Raw genomic sequence first — 14,404 nt, 5'->3', positions numbered from 1 at the left:
ATTATTCAAATGAGGGACACATTTTTTCTTTGTTTTACCTTAAAGCAGCAATCAGCAGTAGAAACAATAACAAAGCGTACTCCCAACTCTTGTTTTAGTAAAAAGCTGAGGGATGGGGCTGGAGAAATGTAATCCCTTTCAAATTCAAATACAGAGCTATGGAAGCAAGGACTGACCATCCATGACATAAAAAATGATAGTTTTAACAATATTTTGAGGCTATACAGTATTTGTTTACATTTACTTTGTTTACAAACATCGGAGTAAAATAAGCTTATATTTTGGGTTCTGATGGGGTACGACAGTTGAACTAAGCTCATGAGGCATTTATAGGTTATATTCTTCAAGAATCAATGGATGTTGCAACTGCTGATTGCCCCTTTAAAATGAATCACTAATCACATTAAATAAATCACAATCTCCCGAAATGACTTTGTCAAAGCAACAGAATAACTAGGGCTTTGCAATGATCCTGAAAACTTGGGGGAATTCTGGGGTTAAGTGGGTTAAAATAGTCCTAGAAGTCACAGAGGGTGCACAGAGGGACATGCCAAAATGCAGAATTTTAGCACTTTTGCAAGTCTTTATTCATATAAAAAATCTGATTTATTGAATTTTACATGTGGTCTATATTAAAGGGCACTTCATTTAATATAACAGGCTTTTAAAAATGCAATATTGTTGCACAATTTGTATGTAGCCCTTTAAAGTATACAGGTTGAAAATGGCACTTGATAAACGCCTAAATTGGTACGCAGTGGCTGTACAGTAACATGCTATACATGACTTCAGACCACAGGCTCTACGCTTCAGAGGACTCAATGTATTTTGAAAGATGAGACGTTGAGGACTATAATAAATACTGCTTTGATGTCATACAAGCAAGCCAAACACCCATGAGTCCAAATGTGCACTTCAAATTTCCTTATTATAAAACTCATGTCAAATACAGTGTCAACATTTATGATCACTATATTTGATGTATAGTTACAAGATGACATGACGTCATACCCTGGGTTATTCTGAACAGAATGAGCCTGTTTGTCTACTGTGAATAAACTTAGCGTGGCATACGCACCCTGAATGCACTCATGATTCCTATGCGCATCAAAATTACAATCTGTTTCAGGAATGTTATTGTGAAAGCCTAACTCTGTAATATACTTTTTTATAACTTAGCTAATCATGTTGGCAATAGAACAAGTTTTCAAATGATGCCAACCTGACCGAGGATGGACGGAGGATCAACCACTCCAGAAAGAGAAGCAACATCAAAGGTCAGCTTCAGCAACTTGAAGAGGATGGCAAAGTGTTGAATGTCATCCTTTTCATTGCCCAACGAGACATTCCGGTGCAGGAAGAACTGTTGTTTGACTATGGGGTGTCAAGAAAATCTTTGGTGGAGAAGGAGAATATTTGGAATGGCTTGACAGCTAGGCCAGTCAACACGAAATCACCAATAGCTGATGGGACTCAAAATATCCTTAAACCCCTTTTTAAAATGTACATCTGTAATTTTCTAATATATTTAGCCATGCATGTTCAACTTGCATTTCAGTTTTGGGTATCTGCACTTTAAAATAAACAACACATTTAAAAGAAAACTGCATATTGTTTTTATTTCCACCCTTGTCTTTGGCAGATGCCATCTTCCTAAAAAAATGTCTCAGGTGTTGTCAGGCCATTGTTCTGATGTTTGAAGCTCCTCAAGTTGAGGAATTTCACACCTCTGTGTGGGGGTTTCACAAGCCGTTAGGTTTAGATAGGAATTATATTTATGTCCAGTAGTCTGAATTGTGGCAGGGATGAGGCTCAGTTTGTAGAGCATGGTATTTGCAATGCCAGGGTTTAGGGGTTTGATTCCCACTGGGGGGCAGGTATGAAAAAAATAATTACACAAAAATATATTAAGTCACTCTGGATAAGAGTGTCTGCTAAATGACTAAAAATAAACTACAGGGGTGCCCAAGGGCGCTGTTACTTTCATTCGAAAAAATTTTGCAATGCTGTGTGGATCTGCTGTGGAGGTGTTTTTCCCAGCATTGCAACCTCCCTCCTCCCTGACCCAACAGCATAATGCAAGGAGAATGGCATGTTATATAGAAATATTGATTTGGAGAATGGCGTGTTATATATGAACATTCATTTGGAAGACAATTGCCCACCCAAGGTGTTGTCGCCTAGGCCATTGCTCTGATGTTCGAGGCTCATCTAGCTAAGGGATTTCACATGTCTGTGTGTGGTTTACACAATATGTAAGTTTTATGTCCAGAAGTCTGAAATTAATATATTTCCAGATTATGGTTGGGGGCATATAAAGAGCAACATATGTGAAGATTTGTTTTTATTGGTTGTGTGTTATGTGTGTTGTTGTGTTAGGTTTTCCCCCTGTGTTCCTAATGGAAAATCCATTAACAATGAATCACAAACAAATTATATTCCAGTTGTGTTTAGACAACTTCATGGCTGACATCCCCAGTTCTGTTAAGACCCATTGAACTGGGTCACATTCTAAATGGTCACTTGTATTGATAGTCCATACTGGGCCTAACTGGGGGTTAACCATACTGGAGGGTTTCTTTCTGCACACATATTCCCTCATCTCCAGAACTTTACCTGATGTCCTCTCTCTCTCTCTCTCTCTCTCTCTCTGTCTCTCTCTCTCTCTCTCTCTCTCTCTCTCTCTCTCTCTCTCTCTCTCTCTCTCTCTCTCTCTCTCTCTCTCTCTCTCTCTCTCTCTCTCTCCTCTCTCGTCTCTGTCTCTGTCTCTGAACGCATAACTTACCACTTGCCCATAGCCAAACACGTCTTTAAATGACCAGTGGGGTCGAATCCGGGTGGGGGTGCTGATAACTGCCTGAATGGAGGTGAAGCTTCACTTAATCTACTTTGAAGCAGAAAAAAATATGAAAAATTATTTTTTCAAAATATGAAAATGAAAAAAAAGAAGACATGGGGGCGTCTGGGACCACTTGTAAGCGGACCGGCACATTGAACGCGGTCGGCGACTCCCGCTTGCCAGAGCCCTCCGAAACGTGGACGGATCCTGCCGAGTAAGAAATGATACTCGGGAGGTGTTACCCAGCTGCCGAGTATACCAGGTGATGTAGGGACAGGGGTTCACTCACACACACACCTCACACAGACACACCTATTCACTTGGGCCTTCTCCCTCATGCCCTGCTGACATCCATGCAGGCCCACATTGACCTTGTGACCTCTGGAGCTCCATGCATCTTGTTCTACACTCCCTGCCTAGTAAAACCCTTTCTCCCATGGGCCTGAGAGTACAGCTCATTTGAGACCATTTTGAAAAGATTTTCTGTCATTTTTAAATGCCCACAAAAAATGTCACATTATACTGCTGTTTTGAATGTATAGCAAAACCAGGTAGTTTTGAGGTTGAATAGCTACTTGAGTTGCATGGTTCTACTGAAATTACCAACAGGCATTGGTCCAGGGTGATCAGGCCTATAATTTGAGACCATTTGGGTAAAGATTAGACTTTCTTTCCTTTTTAAATCACTCCAGGCAATATGTAATACAAATCTGATTTGGTTGCAATGCTGGGAAGAACTACACGTTGCCTTTCAACTTTTTTCAAATAGGTTAAATCCTTCCAAAATGTCATATGAGGTGCAGCAGGCTAGGAGAAAGGGGGAGAGAGTGGCCAGCCTCCACAGGGGATATAGAAATACATTGCCTGCTGCCCTAACTTCAACTTGATGCCTATGTGGGTTTATATTGCCATATCAAACTGTCTTCTTTGTCAACCCATCAGGCCACTATAAGGATTACCTGTGTTGAGTTTAAGCTTCCTGGAGCAACCGGAAGTGGGAAGATTGACCCTAAACATGGTTTAGATGTATCCACCAGCAGATAGTGAAAACGCTACACATTCAACCCTCTGTAAAAAGTTTAGTTTTTCACGGATTGGACCTGAAACTCAGGATTCTGTAAGAGCTTGTCCCAATGAGGATATGTGTTTAATTACAGCTTCCTGTGACAACCGGAAGTGCCTTACATTGTGGTCATAGGTGCTGTTTTGAAGGGTTAAAAAGGTCACATCCTTCAAAATGTCACTGTGCTGATTAGGCAACCCTCATGAACCCGTACATATTAGAAAACCAGGTTTTTATCCGTTTGTTTTTTTATAAAGCTAGAAAAAATATACAAAAAAATAAAAAATATGAAGAAAATATGCATCACTAACTGTAAGTCGCTCTGGATAAGAGTGTTCTAAATGACTACCAAAAAATATATATATATTTTTCCATACATATGAAATGAAAAAAAAGACGACTACCAGGTAACGTATAACTTACCACGTGCCCGTAGCCAAACACATCTTTAAATGACCAGGGGGTCGAATCCGGTTGGGGGTGTGATAACTGCCTGAATGGAGGTGAAGCTTCACTTAATCTACTTTGAAGCAGAGAAAACCGGAATGTTGGAGAAGCTGACTTAATCTACTTTAAAGCAGAAAAAAAAGATATGAAAAATTATTTTTTCAAAAATATGAAAATGAAAAAAAAGAAGACATGGGGGCGCATGGACGACTTTTCTCGCTAGCGGACCGGCATGAACGGGTCGGCGACTCCCCGCTTGCGAGGAGCCCTCCGAAAACGTGGATCGGATCCTGCCAGTAAGAAATGATACTCGGGAGGAGACAGAGAGAGGGAGAGGGACTCTCTCCCAATCCCACTGACCTCACTGTTGGGTACATGCTGTCTGACTATTTTCAGAGAATAGACCGCTTAATGTAACCGACGGGATATGAACCAGGTCTACCGCGGGAGAAAGCTCAACAGCTTGACCGTTACACCAAGAGGACATTCCCTATTGGGCTGAGGCATAGCCTATTTTTCACATCTGATTTAATTTCATACAACTTAATATTGCTACACTAAAAATCTTTGTCTGACAATAGTCCATTACTCAGCTTTTTATTAGAAAATGAATGGCATGCACTGTGATCATTCTCTGTGACGACAGAAAATTATTATGCAGCCTCAGAGGGGTGCCCAAACTTTTTCAGACGACTGGATGTACTTCATAGAAACTGTTACCCTTTACATATTCTAACCACTCTATTTAATGTATTCCATATTAGGGCCCTAACCTAGGAACACAAATCTTTGTTCCTATTAACATTGTGGACAGTTCTCTCTCTCTTTCTCTCTCTCTCTCTCTCTCTCTACTCTTACCACTGTTTCACTCTTTCTCTCTCTTCACAGCTCTCTCTCTCTTCCGCTTTTCGACTCACTCCACTGTTTTCACTCTCTCTCTTCTCACATCCACTTTCTCTCTCGTTCTGTCTCACTCCACTGTTTTCACTCTCTTTCTCTATCCTCACAACTCTTTTTCTCTCTGCCTCACTCCGACTGTTTTACTCATTCTCTCTCCTCACAACTCTCTCTCTCTCTCTCACTCATCTCACTCCTCTGTTTTTTTTTTTATAAAGCTAGAAAAAAAATATATTAAAAAAATATGAAGAAAATATGAAGAAAATATGCATCACTAACTGTAAGTCGCTCTGGATAAGAGTGTCTGCTAAATGACTACCAAAAAATATATATATATATTTTTTCATAAATATGAAATGAAAAAAACGACGTACTACCAGGTGAACGCATAACTTACCACGTGCCCGTAGCCAAACACGTCTTTAAATGACCAGTGGGTCGAATCCGGGTGGGGGTGTGATAACTGCCTGAATGGAGTGAAGCTTCACTTAATCTACTTTGAAGCAGAAAAAAAATAAGAAAAATAATGTTTTCAAAAATATGAAAAAGAAAAAAAGAAGACATGGGGGGCGTTCGGGACGCATTCGCTAAGCGGACCGCACATTGAACGCGGGTCGGCGACTCCCCGCTTTCCAGGAGCCCTCCAAAACGTGGACGGATCCTGCACGAGTAAGAAATGATACTCGGGGAGGAGACAGAGAGAAGGGAGAGGGGACTCTCTCCAATCCCACTGACCTCACTGTTGGGTACATGCTGTCCTGGACTATTTTTCAGAGAATAGACTGCTTAATGTAACCGACGGGATATGAACCAGGTCTACCACGGGAGAAAGCAACAGCTTGACCGTATACACCAAGAGGACATTCCCTATTGGGCTGAGGCATAGCCTATTTTTTCACATCTGATTTAATTTCATACAACTTAATATTGCTACACTAAAAAATCTTTGTCTGGACAATAGCCCATTACTCAGCTTTTATTAGAAAATGAATGGCATGCCACTGTGATCATTTTCTGTGACGACAGAGTAAATTATTATGCAGCCTCAGAGGGGTGCCCAAACTTTTTCAGACGACTGGATGTACTTATAGAAACTGTTACCCTTTATATATTCTAACCACTCTATTTAATGTATTCCATATTAAGGGCCCCTAACCTAGGAACACAAATCTTTGTTCCTATTAACATTGTGGACAGTTCTCTCTCTCTTTCTCTCTCTCTCTCTCTCTCTCTCTCTCTCACTCCTGTTTTCACTCTTTCTCTCTCTTCACAGCTCTCTCTCTCTTTCGCTCTGACTCACTCCACTGTTTTCACTCTCTCTCTTCTCACAATTCACTTTCTCTCTCGTTCTGTCTCACTCCACTGTTTTCACTCTCTTTCTCTATCCTCACAACTCTCTCTCTGCCTCACTCGACTGTTTTCACTATTTCTCTCTCCTCACAACTCTCTCTCTCTCTCTCACTCCACTGTTTCACTCTCTCTCTTCACAACTCTCTCTCGCTGTCTCACTCCACTGTTTTCCACTCTTTCTCTCTCCTGACAACTCCCTCTCTCTATCTCTTTCTCTCTCTCTCTCTCTCTCTCTCTCTCTCTCTCTCTCTCTCTCTCTCTCCTCTCTCTCTTAGATGTTCAATGTTTCTTAAAAAAAAAAAAAAAGGAATAGTTTCACCATTATTCAAATGAGGGACACATTTTTTTCTTTGTTTTACCTTAAAGCAGCAATCAGCAGTAGAAACAATAACAAAGCGTACCTCCCAACTCTTGTTTTAGTAAAAGCTGAGGGATGGGGCTGGAGAAATGTAATCCCTTTCAAATTCAAATACAGAGCTATGGGAAGCAAGGACTGACCATCCATGACATAAAAATGATAGTTTTAACAATATTTTGAGGCTATACAGTATTTGTTTACATTTACTTTGTTTACAAACATCGGAGTAAAACAAGCTTATATTTTGGGTTCTGATGGGGTACGACAGTTGAACTAAGCTCTGAGGCATTTATAGGTTATATTCTTCAAGAATCAATGGATGTTGCAAGTGCTGATTGCCCCTTTAAATGAATCACTAATCACATTAAATAAATCACAATCTCCCAAATGACTTTGTCAAAGCAACAGAATAACTAGGGCTTTGCAATGATCCTGAAAACTTGGGGGGAATTCTGAGGTTAAGTGGGTTAAAATAGTCCTAGAAGTCACAGAGGGTGCACAGAGGGACATGCCAAAATGCAGAATTTTAGCACTTTTGCAAGTCTTTATTCATATAAAAAAATCTGATTTATTGAATTTTACATGTGGTCTATATTAAAGGGCACTTCATTTAATATAACAGGCTTTTAAAAATGCAATATTGTTGCACAATTTGTATGTAGCCCTTTAAAGTATACAGGTTGAAAATGGCACTGATAAACGCCTAAATTGGTACGCAGTGGCTGTACAGTAACATGCTATACATGACTTCAGACCACAGGCTCTACGCTTCAGAGGACTCAATGTATTTTGAAAGATGAGACGTTGAGGACTATAATAAATACTGCTTTGATGTCATACAAGCAAGCCAAACACCCATGAGTCCAAATGTGCACTTCCAAATTTCCTTATTATAAAACTCATGTCAAATACAGTGTCAACATTTATGATCACTATATTTGATGTATAGTTACAAGATGACATGACGTCATACCCTGGGTTATTCTGAACAGAATGAGCCTGTTTGTCTACTGTGAATAAACTTAGTCTGGCATACGCACCTGAATGCACTCATGATTCCTATGCGCATCAAAAATTACAATCTGTTTCCAGGAATGTTATTGTGAAAGCCTAACTCTGTAATATACTTTTTATAACTTAGCTAATCATGTTGGCAATAGAACCAGATGATGCCATCTTCCTAAAAAATGTCTCAGGTGTTGTCAGGCCATTGTTCTGATGTTTGAAGCTCCTCAAGTTGAGGAATTTCACACCTCTGTGTGGGGTTTCACAAGCCGTTAGGTTTAGATAGGAATTATATTTATGTCCAGTAGTCTGAATTGTGGCAGGGATGAGGCTCAGTTTGTAGAGCATGGTATTTGCAATGCCAGGGTTTAGGGTTTGATTCCACTGGGGGCAGGTATGAAAAAAATAATTACACAAAAATATATTAAGTCACTCTGGATAAGAGTGTCTGCTAAATGACTAAAAATAAACTACAGGGGGTGCCCAAGGGCGCTGTTACTTTCATTCGAAAAATGTTGCAATGCTGTGTGGATCTGCTGTGGAGGTGTTTTTCCCAGCATTGCAACCTCCCTCCTCCCTGACCCAACAGCATAATGCAAGGAGAATGGCATGTTATATAGAAATATTGATTTGGAGAATGGCGTGTTATATATGAACATTCATTTGGAAGACAATTGCCCACCCAAGGTGTTGTCGCCTAGGCCATTGCTCTGATGTTCGAGGCTCATCTAGCTAAGGGATTTCACATGTCTGTGTGTGGTTTACACAATATGTAAGTTTTATGTCCAGAAGTCTGAAATTAATATATTTCCAGATTATGGTTGGGGGGCATATAAAGAGCAACATATGTGGAGATTTGTTTTTATTGGTTGTGTGTTATGTGTGTTGTTGTGTTAGGTTTTCCCCCTGTGTTCCTAATGGAAAATCCATTAACAATGAATCACAAACAAATTATATTCCAGTTGTGTTTAGACAACTTCATGGCTGACATCCCCCGTTCTGTTAAGACCCATTGAACTGGGTCACATTCTAAATGGTCACTTGTATTGATAGTCCATACTGGGCCTAACTGGGGTTAACCATACTGGAGGGTTTCTTTCTGCACACATATTCCTCATCTCCAGAACTTTACCTGATGTCCTCTCTCTCTCTGTCTCTCTCTCTCTCTCTCTCTCTCTCTCTCTCTCTCTCTCTCTCTCTCTCTCTCTCCTCTCTCTCTCTCTCTCTCTCTCTCTCTCTCTCTCTCTCTCCCGCTCCCCCCCCCCCTTCTCCTCTCTCTCTCTCTCTCTCTCTCTCTCTCTCTCTCTCTCTCTCTCTCTCTGTCTCTGTCTCTGTCTCTGAACGCATAACTTACCACGTGCCCATAGCCAAACACGTCTTTAAATGACCAGTGGGGTCGAATCCGGGTGGGGGGTGTGATAACTGCCTGAATGGAGGTGAAGCTTCACTTAATCTACTTTGAAGCAGAAAAAAAAATGAAAAATTATTTTTTTCAAAAATATGAAAATGAAAAAAAGAAGACATGGGGGCGCCGGGGACGCACTCGCTAAGTGGACCGGCACATTGAATGCGGGTCGGCGACTCCCCGCTTGCCAGGAGCCCTCCGAAACGTGGGACGGATCCTGCCGAGTAAGAAATGATACTCGGGAGGTGTTTACCCAGCTGCCGAGTATACCAGGTGATGTAGGACAGGTTCACTCACACACACACTCACACAGACACACCTATTCACTTGGGCCTTCTCCCTCATGCCCTGCTGACATCCATGCAGGCCCACATTGACCTTGTGACCTCTGGAGCTCCATGCATCTTGTTCTACACTCCCTGCCTAGTAAAACCCTTTCTCCCATGGGCCTGAGAGTACAGCTCATTTGAGACCATTTTGGAAAAGATTTTCTGTCATTTTTAAATGCCCACAAAAAATGTCACATTATACTGCTGTTTTGAATGTATAGCAAAACCAGGTAGTTTTGAGGTTGAATAGCTACTTGAGTTGCATGGTTCTACTGAAATTACCAACAGGCATTGGTCCAGGGTGATCAGGCCTATAATTTGAGACCATTTGGGTAAAGATTAGAGCTTTCTTTCCTTTTTAAATCACTCCAGGCAATATGTAATACAAATCTGATTTGGTTGCAATGCTGGGAAGAACTACACGTTGCCTTTCAACTTTTTTTCAAATAGGTTAAATCCTTCCAAAATGTCATATGAGGTGCAGCAGGCTAGGAGAAAGGGGGGAAGAGTGGCCAGCCTCCACAGGGGATATAGAAATACATTGCCTGCTGCCCTAACTTCAACTTGATGCCTATGTGGGTTTATATTGCCATATCAAACTGTCTTCTTTGTCAACCCATCAGGCCACTATAAGGATTACCTGTGTTGAGTTTAAGCTTCCTGGAGCAACCGGAAGTGGGAAGATTGACCCTAAACATGGTTTAGATGTATCCACCAGCAGATAGTGAAAACGCTACATTCAACCCTCTGTAAAAGTTTAGTTTTTCACGGATTGACCTGAAACTCAGGATTCTGTAAGAGCTTGTCCCAATGAGGATATGTGTTTAATTACAGCTTCCTGTGACAACCGGAAGTGCCTTACATTGTGGTCATAGGTGCTGTTTTGAAGGGTTAAAAAGGTCACATCCTTCCAAAATGTCACATGTGTGATTAGGCAACCCTCATGAACCCGTACATATTAGAAAACCAGGTTTTTATCCGTTTGTTTTTTTATAAAGCTAGAAAAAAATATACAAAAAAATAAAAAAATATGAAGAAAATATGCATCACTAACTGTAAGTCGCTCTGGATAAGAGTGTCTGCTAAATGACTACCAAAAAAATATATATATTTTTTTCATACATATGAAAATGAAAAAAAGACGACTACCAGGTGAACGCATAACTTACCACGTGCCCGTAGCCAAACACATCTTTAAATGACCAGTGGGGTCGAATCCGGGGTGGGGGTGTTGATAACTGCCTGAATGGAGGTGAAGCTTCACTTAATCTACTTTGAAGCAGAGAAAAAACCGGAATGTTGGAGAAGCTGACTTAATCTACTTTGAAGCAGAAAAAAAGATATGAAAATTATTTTTTTCAAAAATATGAAAATGAAAAAAAGAAGACATGGGGGCGTCGGGACGTACTCGCTTAAGCGGACCGGGCACATTGAACGCGGGTCGGCGACTCCCCGCTTGCCAGGAGCCCTCCGAAAACGTGGACGGATCCTGCCGAGTAAGAAATGATACTCGGGAGGTGTTTACCCAGCTGCCGAGTATACCAGGTGATGTAGGACAGGTTCACTCACACACACACTCACACAGACACACCTATTCACTTGGGCCTTCTCCCTCATGCCCTGCTGACATCCATGCAGGCCCACATTGACCTTGTGACCTCTGGAGCTCCATGCATCTTGTTCTACACTCCCTGCCTAGTAAAACCCTTTCTCCCATGGGCCTGAGAGTACAGCTCATTTGAGACCATTTTGGAAAAGATTTTCTGTCATTTTTAAATGCCCACAAAAAATGTCACATTATACTGCTGTTTTGAATGTATAGCAAAACCAGGTAGTTTTGAGGTTGAATAGCTACTTGAGTTGCATGGTTCTACTGAAATTACCAACAGGCATTGGTCCAGGGTGATCAGGCCTATAATTTGAGACCATTTGGGTAAAGATTAGAGCTTTCTTTCCTTTTTAAATCACTCCAGGCAATATGTAATACAAATCTGATTTGGTTGCAATGCTGGGAAGAACTACACGTTGCCTTTCAACTTTTTTCAAATAGGTTAAATCCTTCCAAAATGTCATATGAGGTGCAGCAGGCTAGGAGAAAGGGGGAGAGAGTGGCCAGCCTCCACAGGGGATATAGAAATACATTGCCTGCTGCCCTAACTTCAACTTGATGCCTATGTGGGTTTATATTGCCATATCAAACTGTCTTCTTTGTCAACCCATCAGGCCACTATAAGGATTACCTGTGTTGAGTTTAAGCTTCCTGGAGCAACCGGAAGTGGGAAGATTGACCCTAAACATGGTTTAGATGTATCCACCAGCAGATAGTGAAAACGCTACATTCAACCCTCTGTAAAAAGTTTAGTTTTTCACGGATTGACCTGAAACTCAGGATTCTGTAAGAGCTTGTCCCAATGAGGATATGTGTTTAATTACAGCTTCCTGTGACAACCGGAAGTGCCTTACATTGTGGTCATAGGTGCTGTTTTGAAGGGTTAAAAAGGTCACATCCTTCCAAAATGTCACATGTGTGATTAGGCAACCCTCATGAACCCGTACATATTAGAAAACCAGGTTTTTATCCGTTTGTTTTTTTATAAAGCTAGAAAAAAATATACAAAAAAATAAAAAATATGAAGAAAATATGCATCACTAACTGTAAGTCGCTCTGGATAAGAGTGTCTGCTAAATGACTACCAAAAAAATATATATATTTTTTCATACATATGAAAATGAAAAAAGACGACTACCAGGTGAACGCATAACTTACCACGTGCCCGTAGCCAAACACATCTTTAAATGACCAGTGGGGTCGAATCCGGGTGGGGGGGTGTGATAACTGCCTGAATGGAGGTGAAGCTTCACTTAATCTACTTTGAAGCAGAGAAAAAACCGGAATGTTGGAGAAGCTGACTTAATCTACTTTGAAGCAGAAAAAAAGATATGAAAAATTATTTTTTCAAAAATATGAAAATGAAAAAAAAGAAGACATGGGGGCGTGCGGGACGCACTCGCTAAGCGGACCGGCACATTGAACGCGGGTCGGCGACTCCCCGCTTGCCAGGAGCCCTCCGAAAACGTGGACGGATCCTGCCGAGTAAGAAATGATACTCGGGAGGTGTTTACCCAGCTGCCGAGTATACCAGGTGATGTAGGACAGGTTCACTCACACACACACTCACACAGACACACCTATTCACTTGGGCCTTCTCCCTCATGCCCTGCTGACATCCATGCAGGCCCACATTGACCTTGTGACCTCTGGAGCTCCATGCATCTTGTTCTACACTCCCTGCCTAGTAAAACCCTTTCTCCCATGGGCCTGAGAGTACAGCTCATTTGAGACCATTTTGGAAAAGATTTTCTGTCATTTTTAAATGCCCACAAAAAATGTCACATTATACTGCTGTTTTGAATGTATAGCAAAACCAGGTAGTTTTGAGGTTGAATAGCTACTTGAGTTGCATGGTTCTACTGAAATTACCAACAGGCATTGGTCCAGGGTGATCAGGCCTATAATTTGAGACCATTTGGGTAAAGATTAGAGCTTTCTTTCCTTTTTAAATCACTCCAGGCAATATGTAATACAAATCTGATTTGGTTGCAATGCTGGGAAGAACTACACGTTGCCTTTCAACTTTTTCAAATAGGTTAAATCCTTCCAAAATGTCATATGAGGTGCAGCAGGCTAGGAGAAAGGGGGGAGAGAGTGGCCAGCCTCCACAGGGGATATAGAAATACATTGCCTGCTGCCCTAACTTCAACTTGATGCCTATGTGGGTTTATATTGCCATATCAAACTGTCTTCTTTGTCAACCCATCAGGCCACTATAAGGATTACCTGTGTTGAGTTTAAGCTTCCTGGAGCAACCGGAAGTGGGAAGATTGACCCTAAACATGGTTTAGATGTATCCACCAGCAGATAGTGAAACGCTACATTCAACCCTCTGTAAAAAGTTTAGTTTTTCACGGATTGACCTGAAACTCAGGATTCTGTAAGAGCTTGTCCCAATGAGGATATGTGTTTAATTACAGCTTCCTGTGACAACCGGAAGTGCCTTACATTGTGGTCATAGGTGCTGTTTTGAAGGGTTAAAAAGGTCACATCCTTCCAAAATGTCACATGTGTGATTAGGCAACCCTCATGAACCCGTACATATTAGAAAACCAGGTTTTTATCCGTTTGTTTTTTTATAAAGCTAGAAAAAAATATACAAAAAAAATAAAAAATATGAAGAAAATATGCATCACTAACTGTAAGTCGCTCTGGATAAGAGTGTCTGCTAAATGACTACCAAAAAAATATATATATATTTTTTCATACATATGAAAATGAAAAAAAAGACGACTACCAGGTGAACGCATAACTTACCACGTGCCCGTAGCCAAACACATCTTTAAATGACCAGTGGGGTCGAATCCGGGTGGGGGGGTGTGATAACTGCCTGAATGGAGGTGAAGCTTCACTTAATCTACTTTGAAGCAGAAAAAAAAATAAGAAAAATAATGTTTTCAAAAATATGAAAAAGAAAAAAAAGAAGACATGGGGGCGTTCGGGACGCACTCGCTAAGCGGACCGGCACATTGAACGCGGGTCGGCGACTCCCCGCTTGCCAGGAGCCCTCCGAAAACGTGGACGGATCCTGCCGAGTAAGAAATGATACTCGGGAGGAGACAGAGAGAGGGAGAGGGGACTCTCTCCAATCCCACTGAC

Source organism: Coregonus clupeaformis, unplaced genomic scaffold (assembly GCF_020615455.1).
Source record: "Coregonus clupeaformis isolate EN_2021a unplaced genomic scaffold, ASM2061545v1 scaf0841, whole genome shotgun sequence".
NCBI classification, from domain to species: Eukaryota; Metazoa; Chordata; class Actinopteri; order Salmoniformes; family Salmonidae; genus Coregonus; species Coregonus clupeaformis.
The sequence above is the reverse complement of the archived record's forward strand: the minus strand, read 5'-3'. Positions refer to the sequence as shown.